The sequence below is a fragment of the Schistocerca gregaria genome, chromosome 1, assembly GCF_023897955.1.
Source record: "Schistocerca gregaria isolate iqSchGreg1 chromosome 1, iqSchGreg1.2, whole genome shotgun sequence".
Classification (NCBI taxonomy): domain Eukaryota; kingdom Metazoa; phylum Arthropoda; class Insecta; order Orthoptera; family Acrididae; genus Schistocerca; species Schistocerca gregaria.
The window spans coordinates 174,724,920-174,747,003 of NC_064920.1; the positions used below are offsets into that span (position 1 = coordinate 174,724,920).

A 22,084-nucleotide genomic window follows, 5' to 3' on the forward strand; every position below is an offset into this window, starting at 1 on the left:
TAATTCTCATATTTCGTCTATAGTGCCACTTCTCAAACTCTTAGATACGTTTTCTGGCTTTCTTACTGTCCAAGATTTACTATCATACAATGCTGTTGTCGAAACATACATTCTCAGAACCTTCTTCCTCAAATTAAGGCTCATGTTTAACGCTGATAGTCTTTCATCAGCCTGAAATTGTTCTCTTTGTATGGACTAGCTTCCTTTTTATGTCCTCCTTGCTTCATTTATTATTTTACTTCCGAGGTAGAAGTATTCCTTAACTTACTCTACATCGTGGTCACAAATATCGATGTTAAGGTTGTCGCTAATCTCGTTTCTGCTACTGCTAATTAATTTCTTATTTCTTCGGTTCACTCTCAGTCCAAATACTCTTCTCGTTCCACTATTTATTCCATTCAACACGTCTTGTAACTCTCCTTCACTGTCATTGAGGATAGCAATATCATCAGTGTATCTCATCATTGATATCCTTTCGCGCTGAGTTTTAATCCCATTCCTAGGTTCAGACATTTCTTCTTCGATGTGTAGAGTGAACAGTGGAAGTGAAATACCACACCTTTGTTTTGCCCCATTTTAATACCTATGAACGTTGCTTTCCCGAAAGTCTACATCTACATGATCTACATCTACATGACTACTCTGCAATTCACATTTAAGTGCTTGGCAGAGGGTTCATCGAACCACAATCATACTATCTCTCTACTATTCCACTCCCGAACAGCGAGCGGGAAAAACGAACACCTAAACCTTTCTGTTCGAGCTCTGATTTTTCTTATTTTATGTTGATGATCATTCCTACCTATGTAGGTTGGGCTCAACAAAATATTTTCCCCTATAACGCGATAATACAAAACGAGCTGCCCTTTTTTGCACCCTTTCGATGTCCTCCGTCAATCCCACCTGGTAAGGATCCCACACCACGCAGCAATATTCTAACAGAGGACGAACGAGTGTAGTGTAAGCTGTCTCTTTAGTGGACTTGTTGCATCTTGTAAGTGTCCTGCCAATGAAACGCAACCTGTGGCTCGCCTTCCCGACAATATTATCTATGTGGTCCTTCCAACTGAAGTTGTTCGTAATTTTAACACCCAGGTACTTAGTTGAGTTGACAGCCTTGAGAATTGTACTATTTATCGAGTAATCGAATTCCAACGGATTTCTTTTGGAACTCATGTGGATCATCTCACACTTTTCGTTATTTGGCGTCAACTGCCACCTGCCACACCATACAGCAATCTTTTCTAAATCGCTTTGCAGCTGATACTGGTCTTCGGATGACCTTACTAGACGGTAAATTACAGCATCATCTGCGAACAGTCTAAGAGAACTGCTCAGATTGTCACCCAGGTCATTTATATAGATCAGGAACAGTAGAGGTCCCAGGACGCTTCCCTGGGGAACACCTGATATCACTTCAGTTTTACTCTATGATTTGCCGTCTATTACTACGAACTGCGACCTTCCTGAGAAGAAATCACGAATCCAGTCGCACAACTGAGACGATACCCCATAGCTCCGCAGCTTGATTAGAAGTCGCTTATGAGGAACGGTGTCAAAAGCTTTCCGGAAATCTAGAAATACGGAATCAACTTGAGATCCCCTGTCGCTAGCGGCCATTATTTCGTGCGAATAAAGAGCTAGCTGCGTTGCGCAAGAGCGATGTTTTCTGAAGCCATGCTGATTACGTGTCAATAGATCGTTCCCTTGAGTGCTAAGTAGGGAGCTATAGTATCAGCGTAATCTGAAAGGAACCTAATCGATTTGAGTTGCTTCGCAGCCCCTAAGGTATCTACTTCTAAGAAACTTATGCTAGCAGATGTTCGTGTTTCAGATTCTGGAATATTCCATTCGTCTTCCCTGGTGAAGGAATTTCGGAAAACTGCGTTCAATAACTCCGCTTTAGCGGCACAGTCGTCGATAAAAGTACCATCGGCACTGCGCAGCGAAGGTATTGACTGCGTCTTGCCGCTTGTGTACTTTACATACGACCAGAATTTCTTCGGATTTTCTACCAAATTTCGAGACAATGTTTCGTTGTGGAACCTATTAAAGGCATGTCGCATCGAAGTACGTGCCAAATTTCGCACGTCTGTAAATTTTAGCCCATCTTCGGGATTTCGCGTTCTTCTGAACATCGCATGCTTTTTCCGTTGCCTCTGCAACAGCGTTCGGACCTTTTTTGTGTACCACGGGGGATCCGTTCCATCTCTTACCAATTTATGAGGTATGAATATCTCAATTGCTGTTGCTACTATATCTTTGAATTTGAGCCACATCTCGTCTACATTCGCATAGTCAGTTCGGAAGGAATGGAAATTGTCTTTTAGGAAGGCTTCTAGTGGCACTTTATCCGCTTTTTTAAATAAAATTATTTTGCGTTTGTTTCTGATGGATTTGGAAGAAATGGTATTGAGCCTAGCTACAATGACCTAGTGATCACTAATCCCTGTATCAGTCATGATGCTCTCTATCAGCTCTGGATTGTTTGTGGCCAAGAGGTAAGTGTTTTTTCGCAGCCATTTACAATTCGCGTGGGTTCGTGGACTAACTGCTCGAAATAATTTTCGGAGAATGCATTTAGGACAATCTCGGAAGACGTTTTCTGCCTACCACCGGTTTTGAACAAGTATTTTTGCCAACATACCGAGGATAGGTTGAAGTCCCCACCAACTATAACCGTATGAGTGGGGTATTTATTTGTTACGAGACTCAAACTTTCTCTGAACTGTTCCGCAACTGTATCATCGGAGTCTGGGGGTCGGTAGGAGGAGCCAATTATTAACTTAATTCGGCTGTTAAGTATAACCTCCACCCACACCAATTCGCACGGAGTATCTACTTCGACTTCACTACAAGATAAACCACTACTGACAGACACAAACACTCCACCACCAATTCTGCCTAATCTATCTTTCCTAAACACCGTCTGAGACTTCGTAAAAATTTCTGCAGAACTTATTTCAGGCTTTAGCCAGCTTTCTGTACCTATAACGATATCAGCTTCTGTGCTTTCTATTAGCGCGTGAAGCTCAGGGACTTTTCCAGCGCAACTACAACAATTTACAACTATAATTCCGACTGTTCCTTGATCCAAGCACGTCCTGTAATTGCCAAGCACCCTTTGACATTGCAGCCCATCCCGCACTTTCTCGAGGCCTTCTAACCTAAAAAACCGCCCAGTCCACGCCACACAGCCTCCGCTACCCGTGTAGCCGCCAGCTGAGTGTAGTGAACTCCTGACCTATTCAGCGGAACCCGAAACCCCACCACCCTATGGCGCAAGTCAAGGAATTTGCAGCCAATACGGTCGCAAAACCGTCTGAGCCTCTGATTCAGACCCTCCACCCGGCTCTGCACCAAAGGTCCGCAGTCGGTTCTGTCAACGATGCTGCAGATGGTGAGCTCTGCCTTCATCTCGTAAGCAAGACCGGCAGCCTTCACCAAATCAGATAGCCGCTGGAATCCAGAGAGAATTTCCTCAGATCCAAAGCGACACACGTCATTAGTGCCGACATGTGCCACCACCTGCAGCTGGCTGCACCCTGTGCTCTTCATGGCATCCGGAAGGACCCTTTCCACATCAGGAATGACTCCTCCCGGAATGCACACGGAGTGCACACTGGATTTCTTCCCCTCCTGAGCCGCCGTATCCCTAAGGGGCCCCATTACGCGCCTAACATTGGAGCTCCCAACTACCAGTAAGCCCACCCTCTGCGATTGCCCGGACCTTGAAGGCTGACAATGATCCTCTGAAACAGGGCAGGCAGCTGCATCTGGCTCAGCCAGAGACAGTGCCTGAAACCGGTTTGTCAGACGCACCGGGGAGGCTTTCTGATCAGCCTCCGGGGACGCCTTTCGCTGCCTGCCACGTCTTGGAACGACCTCCCAATCAACCACAGGCGAGGGCTCAGCCCCACTGCGGGCAGCAACCGGGGCAACCACAGCGGCAGACCGATCTGGGGACAGACGGGACGAGGTTGACATCCCCGTGATACCCGAGTCCGGCTCCCCACAGTGGTGCCCATTGGCAACAGCCTCAAGCTGCGCGACCGAAGTCAGCGCCGAATGCAGCTGTGAGCGAAGGGATGCCAAGTCAGCCCTCATCCGAACACAGCAATCGCAGTCCCTGTCCATTCTAATCGATGTTTAACAACAGTTACCGAAACACGAGTCCGTGCCTAGATAACGCAAGCGGAACACGCAAAGAATGTATCAACTAACCTGTACAAGTGCCTAACGACTGCGCTACAATCTGCTGAATTTACGATTACAGTAACTAAAACTCGAAATTGCACCTCCTATACGAAACTCACACGCAATTTAAATAAGAATCTACGAAGTAAACACTAAAGCGCGATGCTCCAACTGTCAAATACTATAATACGCCCGAAATATATGAATTAAACAATGCAAGTACCCAAAAACACGCAAAGAAATTAATTAAAATATCTAACAAATAAGTAAGCTAGGGTTGTACGACTTGCTGCTGCAGCTGCTTATCCAACGGCGGCAGGGAGCACACTGACTGTGACCAACCGACACTGGCCGTTCATAACAAAAACAGAAGACAGACGACTACGCGAATTTACACTATTCAGGTACTAAGGCGCGATGCTACAACCCTCAAATACTATAATACGCCCGAAATATATGAATTAAACAATGCAAGTACCCAAAAACACGCAAAGAAATTAATTAAACTATCTAACAAATAAGTAAGGTAGGGTTATACGACTTGCTGCTGCAGCTGCTTATCCAACGGCGGCAGGGATGGCATCCTCAATTTTAATATTACCTAAACTTGTTTTGACTTTTCTATATGCTGAATCAGTCATTCCGACATCCATTGCTTTGCTTTTCCGATTTCTTCACATTTTTCATGCAGTGATTTCGCTTGGGATTCCCTTCGCATCCTACGAATTGCATTCCTAAGTTTCTTATATTTATGTATTAGTGAATTACATTGGACATGTTATACTTTCTTCGATCTACTGAACAATATCTTCTGTTATCCAAGGTGTCCTCGCAGTTACCTTCCGTGTGTGTATGTATGTACGTCTCTCCTAATTCTGTCACTGCGCTTTTTAGAAATACGCGTTCCACTTCAACTGAACTGCTTGCTTTGTTGTTCATTATGGCAACATCTGGGTAGCATCAGAGAAATTCAAACACGTTTCATCATTTACTCAGTATTCTCCCGCACGAGTCTCTTAAACATCAGCTTACTCTCCAGCATTAATTATGATCCGAGCCTATATCTGCTTCTGAGTACGCCTTACAGTAGAGTTTCAGATTTCAGAATCTCTGCCCGACCTTGATCTAGTTCAGCTGGAATCTTCTCATACGTCAAATTTTCCAAGTATACCTCTGCCTCTTGTGATGTGTTTTCACTAATACTAGTTGCAGATCTCAGTCTTCTACTCTTCATTCTCACCACTTCATTCTCACCATTAAGTCTCTAAGAGGTTTCCTGTAACTCTTTATTCTATTCGTTCCCTCATTACAGCGTTCCAGTCCCCCATGATAATCTAAAATCAGTTCCTTTTACAAACTGAATTACCCATCCAATATCCTAAAATACTTTCTACGTCTTCACATTTTCTGCCTATGACGTCGGTAACAATACCTGAAATATTGCTGTTGGCGTTGGTTTGCTGTTGTATCACTGAACTTTTCGCAGTTATCCACTCTCTGTCCTATCTTGCTATTCTTAACGAACCCTACTCCCGTTGTTTCATTTTCTGTTGCTGTTGATATTACCCTATATTCGTCTCACCACGAATCTTTATCTTCTTTCCATTTCACTTCACTGACCCACAATGTCTAGATTGAGTGTCAGCATTTTCCTTTCAGATTTTCTAGCTTGCCTGACACATTCAAATATCTGACACCCCACGCTCCGACTCGTAGTACACTACCCCTTCGATGTTATTCCATATTTTTCTCATGGTCATCACCACCTTGGGATTCCCCGCCGCGGACCCGAACGGGGGAATAATGCGGAATATTTTGTGAATGGAAAGAACATGATGGCACTTTTCCAGTTGTAGGCCACATGTCCTGTGGATACACATGTTTCTCTAATGGAGTGGTTTCCATTGCATTCTTTATCCGCATGCCATTGATCATTGCTGATCTTCCACCTTATAGAGACAGCTCTCCACCCCGCAGGCACCTGCGTGCTCTGAACCTCTATCCGCTCCTCCGGTCTCTTTGACAAGGCCGTTGGCAGAGTAAGGTTGACTGTTTATACCGCGCGTTTTCGGTTGGTATTGCTGACAATTTTATTCAAAATTTAAACTGTGGCTGAGTTTGATCTTTTATCACACGATGTTTGTTTACTAGTGAAAAAACCATTAACCCTACACCACGGTTGGTGCACGTACTGCCAATAACACGACAGAGTGAGCCCATATATACGGGGTGTTCAGAAATTCTCTCCGCAGTGCCGTATGATTGTTAGCCGAGCGTGCCGTATGATTGTTCGCCTGCCTGGGTTACTTCCCTTCAAGTGGACTCTCCCAGCATTCTCCACTGTTTTCGTTTATCTCAGCCAGCGTCAGTAGTATCGTTGGTGTGTGTCGATATGTGTTGACGTGAACGGTTAAGTTTAGTGCCTTTGTTCGTTCGTTTCGTTTTTGTCGCTGTTAAAATGTTAATCAGTTAATCATTGAAGAACGTGTGGTTTTAGTCGAACAAGTGTTGAAAGATAGCGTTAAATACACAGTTTCAGTTCGTCAAACATTTAATTCAGTTTTCCCGGTGACAACACCCCACATCGCAATACTGTGGGAGATTTGACTAACAATTTTCGAAGTACGGGTTCAGTCACAGATGCACAGAGAAGTGGTCGTCCTACCTTTTTGTCTGAGGCTAAACTACTCGATATTTCCAACAAAACGTTCATGAGTCCGAACAAGTCAGTAAGAAAACTCGCCCAGGAAATCGATGATAGTGTCGGAACGACCCACACATATGTAAGGAAAAAATTGGAACTTTTCCCATACAAAGTGACAGTCGTGCAAGAACTGAAAAATACCGATCATGGGAAGAGACTGCATTATTGTGAATGGGTCAAAAATGTCGTTCAACAAAATTGAAGGGACATTCTTAATGAAACGTGTTTCACTGATGAGGCGTGGTATCATTTATCCGGGTACATAAATTCGCAAAATTCACGTATTTGGAGTGCTGCAAATCCATTGTGTATTCATGAAGAGCAACTTCATTCTGTGAAAATAGGAGTTTGGATTGTGGGTTCCATATTTTTCAAAGAAACAATAAACGCACAGTGATACTGCAGTGACATTCTGTACTCATTCATAGGAGAACTTGTGTTAAGTGAAATACTGAACGGTTATTTTCAACAAGATGGTGCAACCGCGCATAACCTCGCCTTTCGGTGTCACTGCTTGCTGATGTTTTTGGTGATCGCATAATTTTACAGGGTCTCGGGCCTCCACGATCGCCTGACCTAACACCACCTGACTTTTTCTTCTGGGGTGCAGCGAAAGCAACTGCCTATAAAAAGCATCCAAAATCCATCGATGAATTGAAAACTGCAATGTCCACTTTCACTGCTTCTGTTACGGAAGGAAGAAATGTTACAGCTTGTGTTTGAAAACATGATTAGACGACTTGAATTGTGTATTCAACAACATTGGGGACACTTTAATGTGAAAATTTGTAAGTAAAAATGAATATTGAACAAATTAATAACTTGTATTTCACTTAGTTTCATTTCGGTGTATATTCACTGCGGCACACGACATGGGCGGCTAACAATCATACGACATTGCGGAGAGGCGTTTTGAACACCCCGCATAATTTGTTCGTTTATTTCTTCTCAATTATTATTATTATTATTATTATTATTATTATTATTATTATTATTATTATTATTAATCATTATTAGTGGACAGATTGGATAGTGTAAAACTTGGACTATGTAACAATTGAGACTTTGTACTGGCCCTGATGACCGCCCAGTTTAGCGCCCCACAAAGCAATCACCATCATCATTATTCAGCAATTAGAGTGATTGTATTTTCACATTATTATTATTATTATTATTATTATTATTATTATTATTATTATTATTTCTGGTGGTGAAGGCAGCAGTTAACTAGTAACGGTACAAACTTGGTAAATTTAAACTCACAAACATAAATGTATTCGCCGCATAAAACCAATTGTAACGTATATCTTTCTCAGAGTGGAAAACAGTGAAAAAGAATAACTACCTAACGATGGGTATAAGCTATATGTGCACTAGAAGCGGGTTAATTCACATTTTAGGATAAATTATAATATAATTAGTAAGCACTTATGGTTCTCATTAAAACAAGTACGGTATGAAGTAGGACGCATTGATCGGCATTTACACAACTGTCCATACATTCCTACAGAATGCAATGTAGTCACACTGATTTTAGAAGAGATGCCCACACCATTCTTAAATGAAGAAACCAAAAGGGAAAAAGAAACAATTTCACTTAGTCTTTTCTTCGTTTTCTGTTATGCCTCTTCTCCCTGCTCTGTTTCATTTTGGCTTTGTTCGGGTTCCCGTTCCTGCCATTTTGCACTTGTATAACAATAGTTCGATTTGACGGTTATTTCATACCTTTTTTTTTTGTCTACATTTACGACAGCCGTTGGCCGGTTTGCCACTGACTGATTATAGTTGCAGGTGGATTTCACTTAACCTGCTACTACAGTGCGTCTGACTTACCTACGCCAGCAGTTAAGTAATTGTAACTAGTTTTCACTTTGAGAAGGTACATCTTGCAGTCAATTGTATATTGTAAATACTTTATTACTATCAAGGAGTAGATGAGAAAATTTTGGACGAAAAAGTCCCGATCCTCCAGGTTGCGGGTTGAGACGATGCATCTGAATCCCATCTTCTGGTAAAATAACCAGCCCACAGAGGTGCTTCAGAGTAAGCTCGTATTCGGAAGAAAAGCATAACATGAACCAGCGAACGAAAACAGACTTGGAGTATAGGGACGTGTAACACACTAATGATTACATATTACGAAAGGAGAGGTCTTCAAGCAATTGGATAAGTATAAGGAGGCATAACTGCCGTTTCTGACACAAAAAATTGACATACAGTCGACAAATTGGTAAGTATATCTACTTTTATAGTGGGGTAGAAAAATCGAGAAGAAGAAAAACGATAGCATCGCTCGCTGTACTCTATTGGCGTGTTTAGCTAGTCCTCAACGTGCTACTATCTCACCTACCCAGATTTTTTTTTCACCGTAGAATTAAATGTGGAGTGCATTTGGGTGGCAGTGTACCCAGTAACACGCGAAGTTTCCTGGCGGATGTTTCAATCTAGTAGCTGATATTTGAATCAGATGTAGGAATGCACGCTGGTAACCACCATAAGCAGTTTCCATTATTTTCTACTGTATTCGTTGTTACGAGACTTGAGGTTGATTTTTGTGCAGCTTTTTCAAATAGTATGAATTATTGAAACTTCCTGGCAGATTAAAACAGTGTGCCGGACCGAGACTCGAACTCGGGACCTTTGCCTTTCGCGGGCAAGTGCTCTACCAACTGAGCTACCCAAGCACGACTCACGCCCCGTCCTCACAGCTTTAATTCTGCCAGTACCTCGCCTCCTACCTTCCAAAGTTTACAGAAGCTCTCCTGCGAACCTTGCAGAACTAGCACTCCTGAAAGAAAGGATATTGCGGAGACATGGCTTAGCCACAGCCTGGGGGATGTTTCCAGAATTCTGGAAAGTATCAGTTATTTATTTAAATGCTGTGTACTGTTTTACAGCTATATAGAGATATTATTAATTCTTCAGTCACAAAGTTTTATGTGAGTAAACTTCTGTATATCTGTAAAACAGTTACATAATGTGTGGACAGTTAAGCCATACTTCGTCGATAATGCACCATGTTTTATCTCGACTGGAAGATGGTCTCGTATAATAAAACACACAATATTTGCAAAGGAACTGAATTACTTTGATGTCTTAACAATTTTACCTGTTTTCAAACTGGAAATTTGTGATGATTGCCGAAAACTACTGTTTCAGAATATTAACTAAACTTGTTTTTGATATAGGCGTAGTTCTTTTTAATTTGATTTCACTTGCTGGTTATTAACATTTCGTCAGCAACACTGTCACACACAGATCATTAAATGCAGCAATGATAAGATTTTTTTGAGCACTATACTTTGAAATTTGAATATTGTACCTAGGAACAGTTTTTTAAATGGGAAAAACTTACTTTTCTGGATTCATTTTTCTATTTTGAGGAAAATGCTGCAGCATACATGAATGCTATCAGTTCAAAAAGGAATAAAAAATATATTAAGCTTCTATTACAGGATTGGCTATGGGCGGAAGCCTGAAAAGTGTTACAATACAGAACACTAAGTAATATGCGGTCTTGCGCTATGTGGTCGAAAGGAGACGTCACAGACACCATGTGACGTCCCACCGATTAGTGAGTAGTTAAAAATTGTTTAAATACCTGAGAATATCTGGCCTTCGGTGTCGCTCGACGATTGCATACATGAGTAAAATATGCTTGTTAAATAAATACAGGAGGCCATAATGGATTTCACTACTGTGATGTAGGCAACAACTGAAGTAAAGCAAGTACGTTGATTTATTCAATTCAAAACCTGTATCTTATGGGCTCATGATCGATCTTCGGTGTAATAAGCCTCGTTGTTACTACATACTCATTGTTGTACACACTTCACTGGTAATATTAAATAGTCCAATTTCAATAATTTGATCACAGGGTTGTTTGGTAAGCATGCTAGCGTTACGGAGATACTCAGCAAACTCAAGTGGCAGACTCTGCAAGAGAGGCGCTCTGCATCGCGGTGTATCTTGCTGTCCAGGGTTCGAGAGGGTGCGTTTCTTGATGAGGTATCGAATATATTGCTTCCCCCTACTTATACCTCCCGAGGAGATCACGAATGTAAAATTACAGAGATTCGAGCACGCACGGAGGGTTTCCGGCAGTCGTTCTTCGCGCAAACCACACGCGACTGGAACAGAAAAGGGAGGTGATGACAGTGGCACGTAGAGTGCCCTTCAACCGAAACTGTCCGAGAAAAAAAAAAGTGTTGCTTCACTTACTGAACGCCCCTCGTACAGTGTATGATTGAAGTGAAATTCGAATCATTCGCTTGTCAAAGCAGGTAGTACACGTATCGCGAACGTCCGCAGTTCTTTTGCACGTACTGCCGTTCAACCCCCGACATTACCTGCAGAATGAGAATGCAACGCAGACTCCAGCTCCGGCGGTATAATTCTGATCCCGCTGGAGCGGCTAAACTGATCACTGCCCTGGTGGAACGCTGTTAGTGCCCTCACGTGGACGGGAATTCCAGGTGGCCCGTGGCTATTCGTTAATTGCATCGGGACAGTGCGCAGGCGCGAGACACGCTGCCGACAGTGCAGCTCCGGGCCGCCACAACGCCTGCCAAATGAAGCGCGTTAACTCCGTGCGCGCCGCGAAATTAGCCCCGCCCAGGTCCATCACGGCGGCGCAGCGGCGCGTGTGCGACCGCTACGGCTCCCCGGTTGCCCACTGCCATTAGGCACAGCGGGAGCGTAAGGGAGTACCGGGCGAGCGTATCACTCCTGCGTTAACACGAGAGCCGGCTGTCTTCTTCCGACCTTTCTTTCTCCACGAATGTAAAATCGTGAGATGTTGTGATGCTACACGCTGAAGTGCTGGTGATAAAACTATATAAAAAATTTTGAATGCTTAGATTACGGAAGCTGAAGGAGCTTTAACGTAAAATTCATTCAGAAACATTGGTAAATAATACACTACTGGCCATTAAAATTGCTACACCACGAAGATGACTTGCTACACAGACGAAGTTTAACCGACCGGAAGAAGATGTTGTGATATGCAAATGATTAGCTTTTCAGAGCATCAACACAAGGTTGGCGCCGCATCCGACACCTACAACGTGCTGAAATGACGAATGTTACCAACCGATTTCTCATGCACAAACAGCAGTTGACCGGCGTTGCCCGATGAAACGTTGTTGTGATGCCTTGTGTAAGGAGGAGAAACGCGTACCATCATGTTTCAGACTTTGATAAAGGCAGGATTGTAGCCTATCGCGATTGCAGTTTATCGTATCACGACATTGCTGCTCGCGTTGGTCGGGATCCAATGACTGTTAGTGGGTATGGAATCGGTGGGTTCAGGAGTGTAATACAGAACGCCGTGCTGGATCCCAACGGCCTCGTATCACTAGCAGTCGAGATGACAGGCATCTTATCCGCATAGCTGTAACGGATAGTGCAACCATGTCTCGATCCCTGAGTCAGCAGATGGAGACGTTTGCAAGACAACAACCACTTGGACGAACAGTTCGACCACGTTTGCACCAGCATGGACTATCAGCTCGGAGACCATGGCTGCGGTTACCCTTGAAAAACGTCACTTTTTCGGATTAATCCAGGTTCTGTTTACAACATCATCATGGTCGCATCCGTGTTTGGCTACATCGCGGTGAACGCACATTGAAAGCGTGTGTTCGTCATCGTCATATTGACGTATCACCTGGCGTGATGGGATGGAGTGCCACTGGTTACACGTCTCGGTCACCTCTTGTTCGCATTGGTGACACTTGGAACAGTGGACGTTACATTTCAGATGTGTTACGACCCGTGGCTCTACCCTTCATTCGATCCCTGCGAAACCCTACATTTCAGCAGGATAATGCACGACCGCGTGTTGCAGGTCCTGTACGGGCCTTTCTGGATACAGAAAATGTTTGACTGCTACCCTGACCAGCACATTCTCCACATCTCTCACCAATTGAAAACGTCTGCTCAATGGCGGCCGAGCAACTGGCTGGTCACAATACGCCAGTCACTACTCTTGATGAACTGTGGTAACGTGTTGAAGCTGCCTTGGCAGCTGTACCTGTACACGCTATCCAAGCTCTGTTCGACTCAATGCCCAGGCGTATCAAGGCCGTTATTAGGGCCAGAGGTGGTTGTTCTGGGTACTGATTTCTCAGGATCTATGCACCCAAATTGCGTGAAAATGTAATCACATATCCGTTCTAGTATAATGTATTTGTCCAATGAATACCTGCTTATCAACTGCATTTCTTCTTGGTGTTGCAATTTTAATGGCCAGTAATGTAGTAAGCGTCACGGTGTAATGGCACTAAGGGGCAAGCATGTTAGAGCATATAGACCAGGCACAGCTAAATTCTGGCACGCGACTAGTGCGCTGGCAGGAGTACCGCAGCTCCCTCACCCGTCTGCACTGTTTTCCCACTGGCGTGCTAAGCTGTCTGGGCAGTGGAAGTGGGAAGTGGGGGAAATGGCGAATTTGCTGCTCTTAAATGGCAATGCAGCAGAACTCCATATCACATGGTTTTATATTTCATATTTATGAGCGACAGAGATAACAAAAAAAATTCATAGTTATTTAATTCTATTGGCATTGTGAAGATAAGAAATCTTTATCTCGTAAAAATTGTCAGCATACAGTCATACGCAGACAGTTCCGCAGATTTTTGCACTCAGATTGCAACGGTAATTGTAGCGTATTTAATTTAAAAAATGGAAAAAAGCCTTTGACCCAAGAATGACGATCGAAATATTTTATCTCATTTGCAGCCTCATTACTCTTCTCCTCGGAAAGCGATGTAGACGTCCTGGACAGTTTTAAGGAAAAATGGGAATTACACTGCAGGTGAGTCCGGTCCATGCTCATATGCGCAGGTGCGCTTTCAGCTGAAACAGCAAATGGTAAACAGCACGAAAACACATGTAAGATCGGCAGTCCTCAAAACGTTTAGAAAGCTGTCTTTGTAATTCTTACAAGACCGCAATGAATTTTTCAGGCTTCACGCTTGCTTGGACGTCGTGAGTCTAGGGAAATGGACAGTGCTTCTTTTGCCACGCGATTTTTTTAATGCATCCCAATCAAATCTGAAATATATTTTTCCTTACTCTAGGCAGTGTGCGATAAAGTTCACTTGCAACTCAATCTCAATGTAGACAAGTTTAATGTGTTCCGAATACATAGAAAGAAAGATCCTTCATCATGTAGCTACAATATAGCAGGTCAGCAACTGGAAGCAGTTAATTGCATAAATTATCTGGGAGTAGGCATTAGGAGTGATTTAAAATTGAATGACCATTTAAATTAGTCGTCGGTAAAGCAGATGCCAGACTGAGATTCATTGGAAGAATCCTGAGGAATTGCAGTCCCAAAACAAAGGAAGTAGGTCACAGCACCCTTGTTCGTCCACTGCTTGAATACTGCTCAGCAGTGTGGGATCCGTACCAGATAGGGAGGATAGAAGAGATAGAGAAGATCCAACGGAGAGCAGCGCGCTTCGTTACAGCATCATTTAGCAATCGCGAAAGCGTTACGGAGATGATAAACTCCAGTGGGAGACTCTGCAAGAGAGACGCTCAGTAGCTCGGTACGGGCTTTTGTTGAAGTTTTGAGAACATACTTCACCGAGGAGTCAAGCAGTATATTCCTCCCTCCTAGGTAGATCTCGCGGAGAGACCATGAGGATAAAATCAGAGCCCACATAGGCGCATACCTACAATCTTTCTTTCCACGGACTATACGAGACTGGAATAGAAGGGTGAAACGATAGAGGTACTCAAGGTACCCTCCGCCACACACCGTCGGGTGGCTTTGGGAGTATGGATGTAGGTGTAGATGTAGATGCAATGCGAGGTCTGCAGTACGTTTCACATGTTCTACTTTTCATTCCTGCTTACCTTTTCTCGCCAGCCGCGGTGGTCTAGTGGTTCTAGGCGCTTCAGTCCGGAACCGCGATGCTGCTACGATCGGAGGTTCGAATCCTGCCTCGGGCATGGATGTGTGTGATGTCCTCAGGTTAGTTAGGTTTAAGTACTTATAAGTTCTAGGGGACTGTTGACCTTAGATGTTAAGTCCCATCGTGCTTAGAGCCATTTGAACAATTTTGTTCACTTATTTGGCCTTTCTTAATCCTTGCATATGGACACATAGAAAGTCTTTCTTGCAATCACAGCGCCAGACTTACACCTGGTGGCCAAAATAGGAACTAATTTTTTTCATCGTAAATCGGTTCTGCATTAACGCGTTAGATGCCATACGACAATTATATCCCACAATGGATGTCTGTAAGCAGACGCAGTTGAGTTATAACCACCCAGTATCTTAAATTGAGGGCATTATTCAATATACAAGATGTCGCCAAGCCTTTGGGACAAACGTTTAGAGGTGATAGGTCACGTCATGGGGAACAACTTTTCTTAGAGATAAAATGGTTGTAATTTCTTCCCAATGAAACATCCGCCCAGGTATCAATGAATGTTAAAGAGTCGCTTCTAGTATGGGGAGGTGCGTTGGTCCTGTATCGAATCCAACCTAGCGTGGGAACGATGACGGTCGGTGTACCGGGCAGCCCAGACGTGCCTTTTAGCCAGTTGCCTACATCCCGCTAGGTGAATATCAGCTAGGTACCCAAGTTCCTACCAGTTACACCCTCACTTTCACACGCAGACAGTTGGGGTACACATACTTCGTCCCAGTAGGCAATATGTTGGCGTCAAGAAGGGCATCCGGCCACACCTTAAACTGACTGTGCCAGCTCTGTAAGTAACCATACTGATCCTGCGCCGATCCTGGACAAAGGAACAAGAAAAAGATGCTTTCCGGCGACACTGCGAGTCGTCAAAGGCAGGTTATGCCCCTAAGGTGAGGCAGGGTATAGCGACAATGCACCGTTCGGATGCCTTGTGTATTGCCTACCATCCAGTTTTCTGCACCACATGAAAAGCACTAAGCCGAACATAAATGAAGTTCATGATTTGTTCCTCCACTAAGACACACTCGTTCTTATATTTTTCAGCGAACGAGGTGGCCCACTGGCTAGCACACTAGACTCGCATTCGGGAGGACGACGGTTCAATCCCGCGTCCGGCCATCATGATTTAGGTTTTCCGTGATGTCCCTAAATCACCCCAGGCAAATGCCGGGATGTTTCCTTTGAAAGGGCACGACCGACTTCCTTCCCCGTCCTTCCCTAATCCGATGAGACCGATGACATCGCTGTTTGGTCTCTTCCCCCAAACCAACCAACCAACCAACCTTATATTTTTCTTGTTGAAAATTGCGGTATCAGTTTACAGGTGTGCAGTACACGTGGTTAGTGGACCCTGCTAGTTCACAAGTAACTCGTCGTCCCAGGCGCAGCGAAAACTGAAGGACACCTTGCTGGGAAGCATCAACGAATATTTTGTCTCTAACAGAAGTTGTTCCCCAGGCTGCGACGTACCGAGTCAGTCTGTCAGTCTTATTTAAGGTGCTTTGTAATCTCTTCAGTCGTCCTTAATTTATACTAGTGGCTTGATCAGAATCACAGTGATTAAGCGAGAGTCTAGAGTAAACTATAGTAGCAAATGCGACTGTAAGCTGATGCCTGAGTTACGGTCGAGACAAGCAGCTGCAAATCAGATGGCCATTACAGGACAAACATTATAAGACCTCCCCCACCTCCTCCTGTGTCCTAAACGCCACGAAGCTCATAACACTACCGTCTGCCACTGCTACACCATAACCTTAAAGTTGGAGGCAGATTATGAAATAAAACTATCTCGTTAAAGCAATTATGGTATAAAGCAACAGAGCAGTGTTACCCTCTGAGAGGAATTTTGTTATGTTGACCGTGTTGTACCTAATGGAGGTGGCTTATTGGAAATGAAAGTCAGAATTACGTAAATATTTGAACATTAACAAACAAATATTTTGCCTATCTGCACTGTTTAACGGATAAAGAAAACGGTCGCCAGCTTAACTAGGCAAGAGAATGATTAACATTCTCGTTCAAGAAAATTGTTATTAGTAACTTCAATGGATAAACACAACCTATACTTTACCACACACGAGTGCAATGAATTCTGACACCTGCCTATGTTAACGTTAAGGTTGGGACGAACAACTAGAGCAGCATAAACTACACTCCTGGAAATTGAAATAAGAACATCGTGAATTCATTGTCTCAGGAAGGGGAAACTTTATTGACACATTCCTGGGCTCAGATACATCACATGATCACACTGACAGAACCACAGGCACATAGACACAGGCAACACAGCATGCGCAATGTCGGCACTAGTACAGTGTATATCCACCTTTCGCAGCAATGCAGGCTGCTATTCTCCCATGGAGACGATCGTAGAGATGCTGGATGTAGTCCTGTGGAACGGCTTGCCATGCCATTTCCACCTGGCGCCTCAGTTGGACCAGCGTTCGTGCTGGACGTGCAGACCGCGTGTGACGATGCTTCATCCAGTCCCAAACAAGCTCAATGGGGGACAGATCCGGAGATCTTGCTGACCAGGGTAGTTGACTTACACCTTCTAGAGCACGTTGAGTGGCACGGGATACATGCGGACGTGCATTGTCCTGTTGCAACAGCAATTTCCCTTGCCGGTCTAGGAATGGTAGAACGATTGGTTCGATGACGGTTTGGATGTACCGTGCACTATTCAGTTTCCCCTCGACGATCACCAGAGGTGTACGGCCAGTGTAGGAGATCGCTCCGCACACCATGATGCCGGGTGTTGGCCCTGTGTGCCTCGGTCGTATGCAGTCCTGATTGTGGCGCTCACCTGCACGGCGCCAAACACACATACGACCATTATTGGCACCAAGGCAGAAGCGACTCTCATCGCTGAAGACGACACGTCTCCATTCGTCCCTCCATTCACGCCTGTCGCGACACCACTGGAGGCGGGCTGCACGATGTTGGGGCGTGAGAGGAAGACGGCCTAACGGTGTGCGGGACCGTAGCCCAGCTTCATGGAGACGGTTGCGAATGGTCCTCGCCGATACCCCAGGAGCAACAGTGTCCCTAATTTGCTGGGAAGTGGCGGTGTGGTCCCCTACGGCACTGCGTAGGATGCTACGGTCTTGGCGTGCATCCGTGCGTCGCTGCGGTCCGGTCCCAGGTCGACGGGCACGTGCACCTTCCGCCGACCACTGGCGACAACATCGATGTACTGTGGAGACCTCACGCTCCACGTGTTGAGCAATTCGGCGGTACGTCCACCCGGCCTCCCGCATGCCCACTATACGCCCTCGCTCAAAGTCCGTCAACTGCACATACGGTTCACGTCCACGCTGTCGCGGCATGCTACCAGTGTTAAAGACTGCGATGGAGCTCCGTATGCCACGGCAAACTGGCTGACACTGACGGCGGCGGTGCACAAATGCTGCGCAGCTAGCGCCATTCGACGGCCAACACCGCTGTTCCTGGTGTGTCCGCTCTGCCGTGCGTGTGATCATTGCTTGTACAGCCCTCTCGCAGTGTCCGGAGCAAGTATGGTGGGTCTGACACACCGGTGTCATTGTGTTCTTTTTTCCATTTCCAGGAGTGTATTTGCAAAAATGTAACAGATACCGAAACACACTACTACTTTCAAGGCTTATTCAAACTGAATGGTCTTTATAACATTACTATTAATATTCTCTGCAGAATAATTAATTGGACACATGTCAAGTATTATTTTTCAAACACTTTCCTAGTCGGCATAGAATTATAAATGTTGTTCACTGCAAAATTATGAGCTGGTAATAGGTTAAGTCTCTCTCAGTTAAATACTTTACTATTTAAAATGAGAGTTAATTGGAATTCACTAACATGTTAGTTCTCACTGTCTTTTGAATGAAGATATTGTTTTCATAAATAGTGGTAAATGATAACCTGTGGATCTTGTTACACTATTAATATGCAGTTTCAAGACCCGAAAGAAACAAGAGCTTAGCAAGCCAATATAACTTTCCACAAATGCAATTCACGACTTTTGCTGCAGTCACAAATCTACAGTTGACAAATTTATAAGAAACTGAATCAGCTTTTAACATTTACTACAGGCAGCACTATGATCCTTAAATAAGAAAACTTTATAAGCCTCAATATTAAGAACTTTAATTTATAAAAGGAACAGCAAATTTTACTTTCAAGTAAATAATTAAATAGGTGACTTTGAAACTTCACGAACTACATTTACTGCCTCACACAATTTCACTAAATCCACAGTAAATCTGAATATGCACTTCTCATCAAAGATCAAATAACATTATGTAATTAACTGTCTGACTTCGAGGCTTTCATATTTTTTCCACAAAATAGGACGCTCGGTAATCATATTTTAAATAGTGAGGAACCTAAGTGGTGTTGTGATAGGGAAAAAATCAAGCTAAGTACATAAATTCAGTTACAAGTTACCTGATATTTGAGCACACTAACACATCCAATACGCTGATCCTTCACTGTACATTATTATAGTACTCCTTTACAGTGATTGCGTAATGTAGTGGTAACTGCGTGTTGGTAGGCGGATTTGCAGACAGAATTGCTGGAGTTTGGCCCTTCTTGGTGACGAGGATGAATACCTATTCCAGAATCGTTCCAGCTATTTATCCATCCATCCGAAGCATTGGAAAGTAGCAGAAAAAGCCTTTCTCGGAACCAGCACAATATACACCTTTTACATGAGCAGTGCACAGTTCGGTAGCTCGCCCCGACTGACTCTTGTTCCACCTTTCCTACTTAGGCCAACCACAATTTGCGCGCGCTACACAGTTCCGTTCACGAGGGGAACCACTACACCTTTTACACATGACATACTTAAGAACCCTAAGTGAAGGTCAGTAGCTTACATAACAGTAACCAATACATTAAGTAAAACAGAACATTCGCACATATTGACATTCCTACAAAAATTATTCACACAAAATTACAATTATATACAGTACGTTTTGTTCCCTCCAAATTGGACAAAGAATTTCAATGACAGATACACTACTTTTCATAGAATCAAACCATTACATCAAAGTTTTTACAAAGAAAGGAGTATACAATTTTATGTTATCGATTCAAACAAACACATTTACAGAAGCTCAACGATGTAATACTAAGTAAAACAAAAGCAAAATAAATCAGTAGAGTATTAGAGCTATGGTGTTACAAGATGATCGTCAACTGATCGTCACAGGGGTTTCAGGCGGTTGCAATTGGTTCTGCCTTTTGGAGAGGAAATTTGCGAGCTGCCAGGAATTTAATTGAGGTCTCACTCAATTTCGGCGGTGGAAGGCAATCAGCATCGTTTCTAGTTGCATGGGATCCCAACTAATAAAGGAGATTAAGGAAAATGTACAGGTGATTCGATAGTAATTAAAACAGGTTAAAGTTTTATAGTTGCCTATGTCGTAGTATAATTCATATTTAGTCGTGGAAAGCCTTCCCTGACGAATTAAAGTTACTTACATGACTTAGTAGAAACCAATTAGTGAAGGAATTAACATCCACACTGCGATCGGAAAGTCGCGCAGATGTGAATAAAGGTATCTGTCTCTAGTGGTTGCACTGCATTTATTCGATCAACCACCGCAAGGTAGCGCCATAGGTGTTACAGCCATCAAGTAAAAGCGACAGTGCAACGGATACAGACCACGTGACAGTTCCATTGCTGCACAGTTTATTGCTCGATAAACATGTCGTTTTCACAATAACAACGAGTTTTGACTGTCGAACAACCGTTAGTATGCAGACGTTCTAGACACAGATGCTGCAGTGCCGAAAATTGTAACAATGACATCAATCGCTCGTTTTTGGGAAAGTGGAGGAATTGCAGACAGGAAGAGAACCTGACGATGGCCATTTTGATGCACGCTAAACTTGCTGAGATGAGGGGATGCAATGCTGCGTTCGCGTATAAAAAGTTTTCAGGACACCATCTCTCCAATCCCAGATCTTATATGTTATTGATCGGAGAGCGTTCCAGAAATTGCAATTTATCATATATCATATTTTTAGTGGGCAGAAATTGAAAGCACCAGGTAAAGAAAATCGTCTAACATACTGTATATGGGTTCGGTGATGGAATCGCAGAACTGAATTGTGTTTCTTCACTGACGAGGTGTGGTTTCACCTTAATGGATACGTGAATAGTCATAACACAAGAATCTGACAAACCGAAAATCCACATGTCTCCCATACAGACCGTTTGTACTGTCAGGAGATTGGAGAGTTTCTTTTATCCCGACGACGAGTAGCAGGCCCTATTTGTTTGGAACTACAGTGAACATTATTTTGTACCAAAACATCATTACACAGTTCATTTCGCTTCTTGAGGCAGACAAACGTTATCGTTGGTTGTAAATGGGCAGTTGTACTTTCACATATCTAATGAAGCAATTCATTTCTTAAGCTAATTTTATTTTTTATCGTATCATCTTTAAAGTATTACAGGCCCCCACGTTCTCCCCATTTACCTTCTCCAGACCTCTTCCTGTAAGGCTTCCTTAAAGTATCAACAAAAACAGATAATACGGAACCTTGTAGCACACACACCGTCGGAAATTCAATACTGTAGGCGAACATGTTCTTTCACCTTGTTTTGTGCCGGTTTAAAAAAGAGTTGAGTTTTTGTGCAGCCATGTCTACCCGCCATAAAAAAATTATTTTCCACTGCCTGTCACAGTTACATTTAGAAATTTTAATTTGTGTCCATTGTAGTCAGAAACTAGACATTACAATTAAAAATACTTGAACTGTGACAGGACATGGAAAAAACAATTTAATAATCCAATTTTCCGTTCCTACCTCCATATTACGTTGGAAGTTCATTAAAAAAGTTATATAAACTTGGACATGACTCCAAGCCTGCAACTAAAATTAAGTGTTGCCTGCTCATTTCAACACGAAATGATCTTCTATTGCGGAATGCTCTTTTCTCTGGTTTGTTCTGTTCTTTGTTTGTAATCTGTTGGTTCTCCTACATCTGGAATATTCATACACAAGGTTAACCGGAACTCAGGCGACAAATTTTCGGAGCCTGTTAATGTATATTACAGAAGGTTGTATCTTGCAGGCGAAATATATCCCTCAGTGTTTTGAATAGGTGTGCTTGTATTGTTCCAACAAATATGATATGCGATTTTGTAAGTTGCACTATTCGCAGCAAGTTGTACTGTATGGCTTCACTTCTGTCCTGCAACGATATGAGGCGTTTGGAAACTGAGAGATTAGTCTTTACCGCAAT

General features: G+C 43.4%; 1 protein-coding gene across 2 annotated transcripts in view; it reads left to right on the plus strand.

Annotated features, from left to right (window-relative positions):
- Nucleotides 1-22,084, plus strand: part of LOC126336196 (EGFR adapter protein-like) — a 1,052,725-nt gene that overhangs the window by 944,223 nt on the left and 86,418 nt on the right. The window lies entirely within an intron of this gene.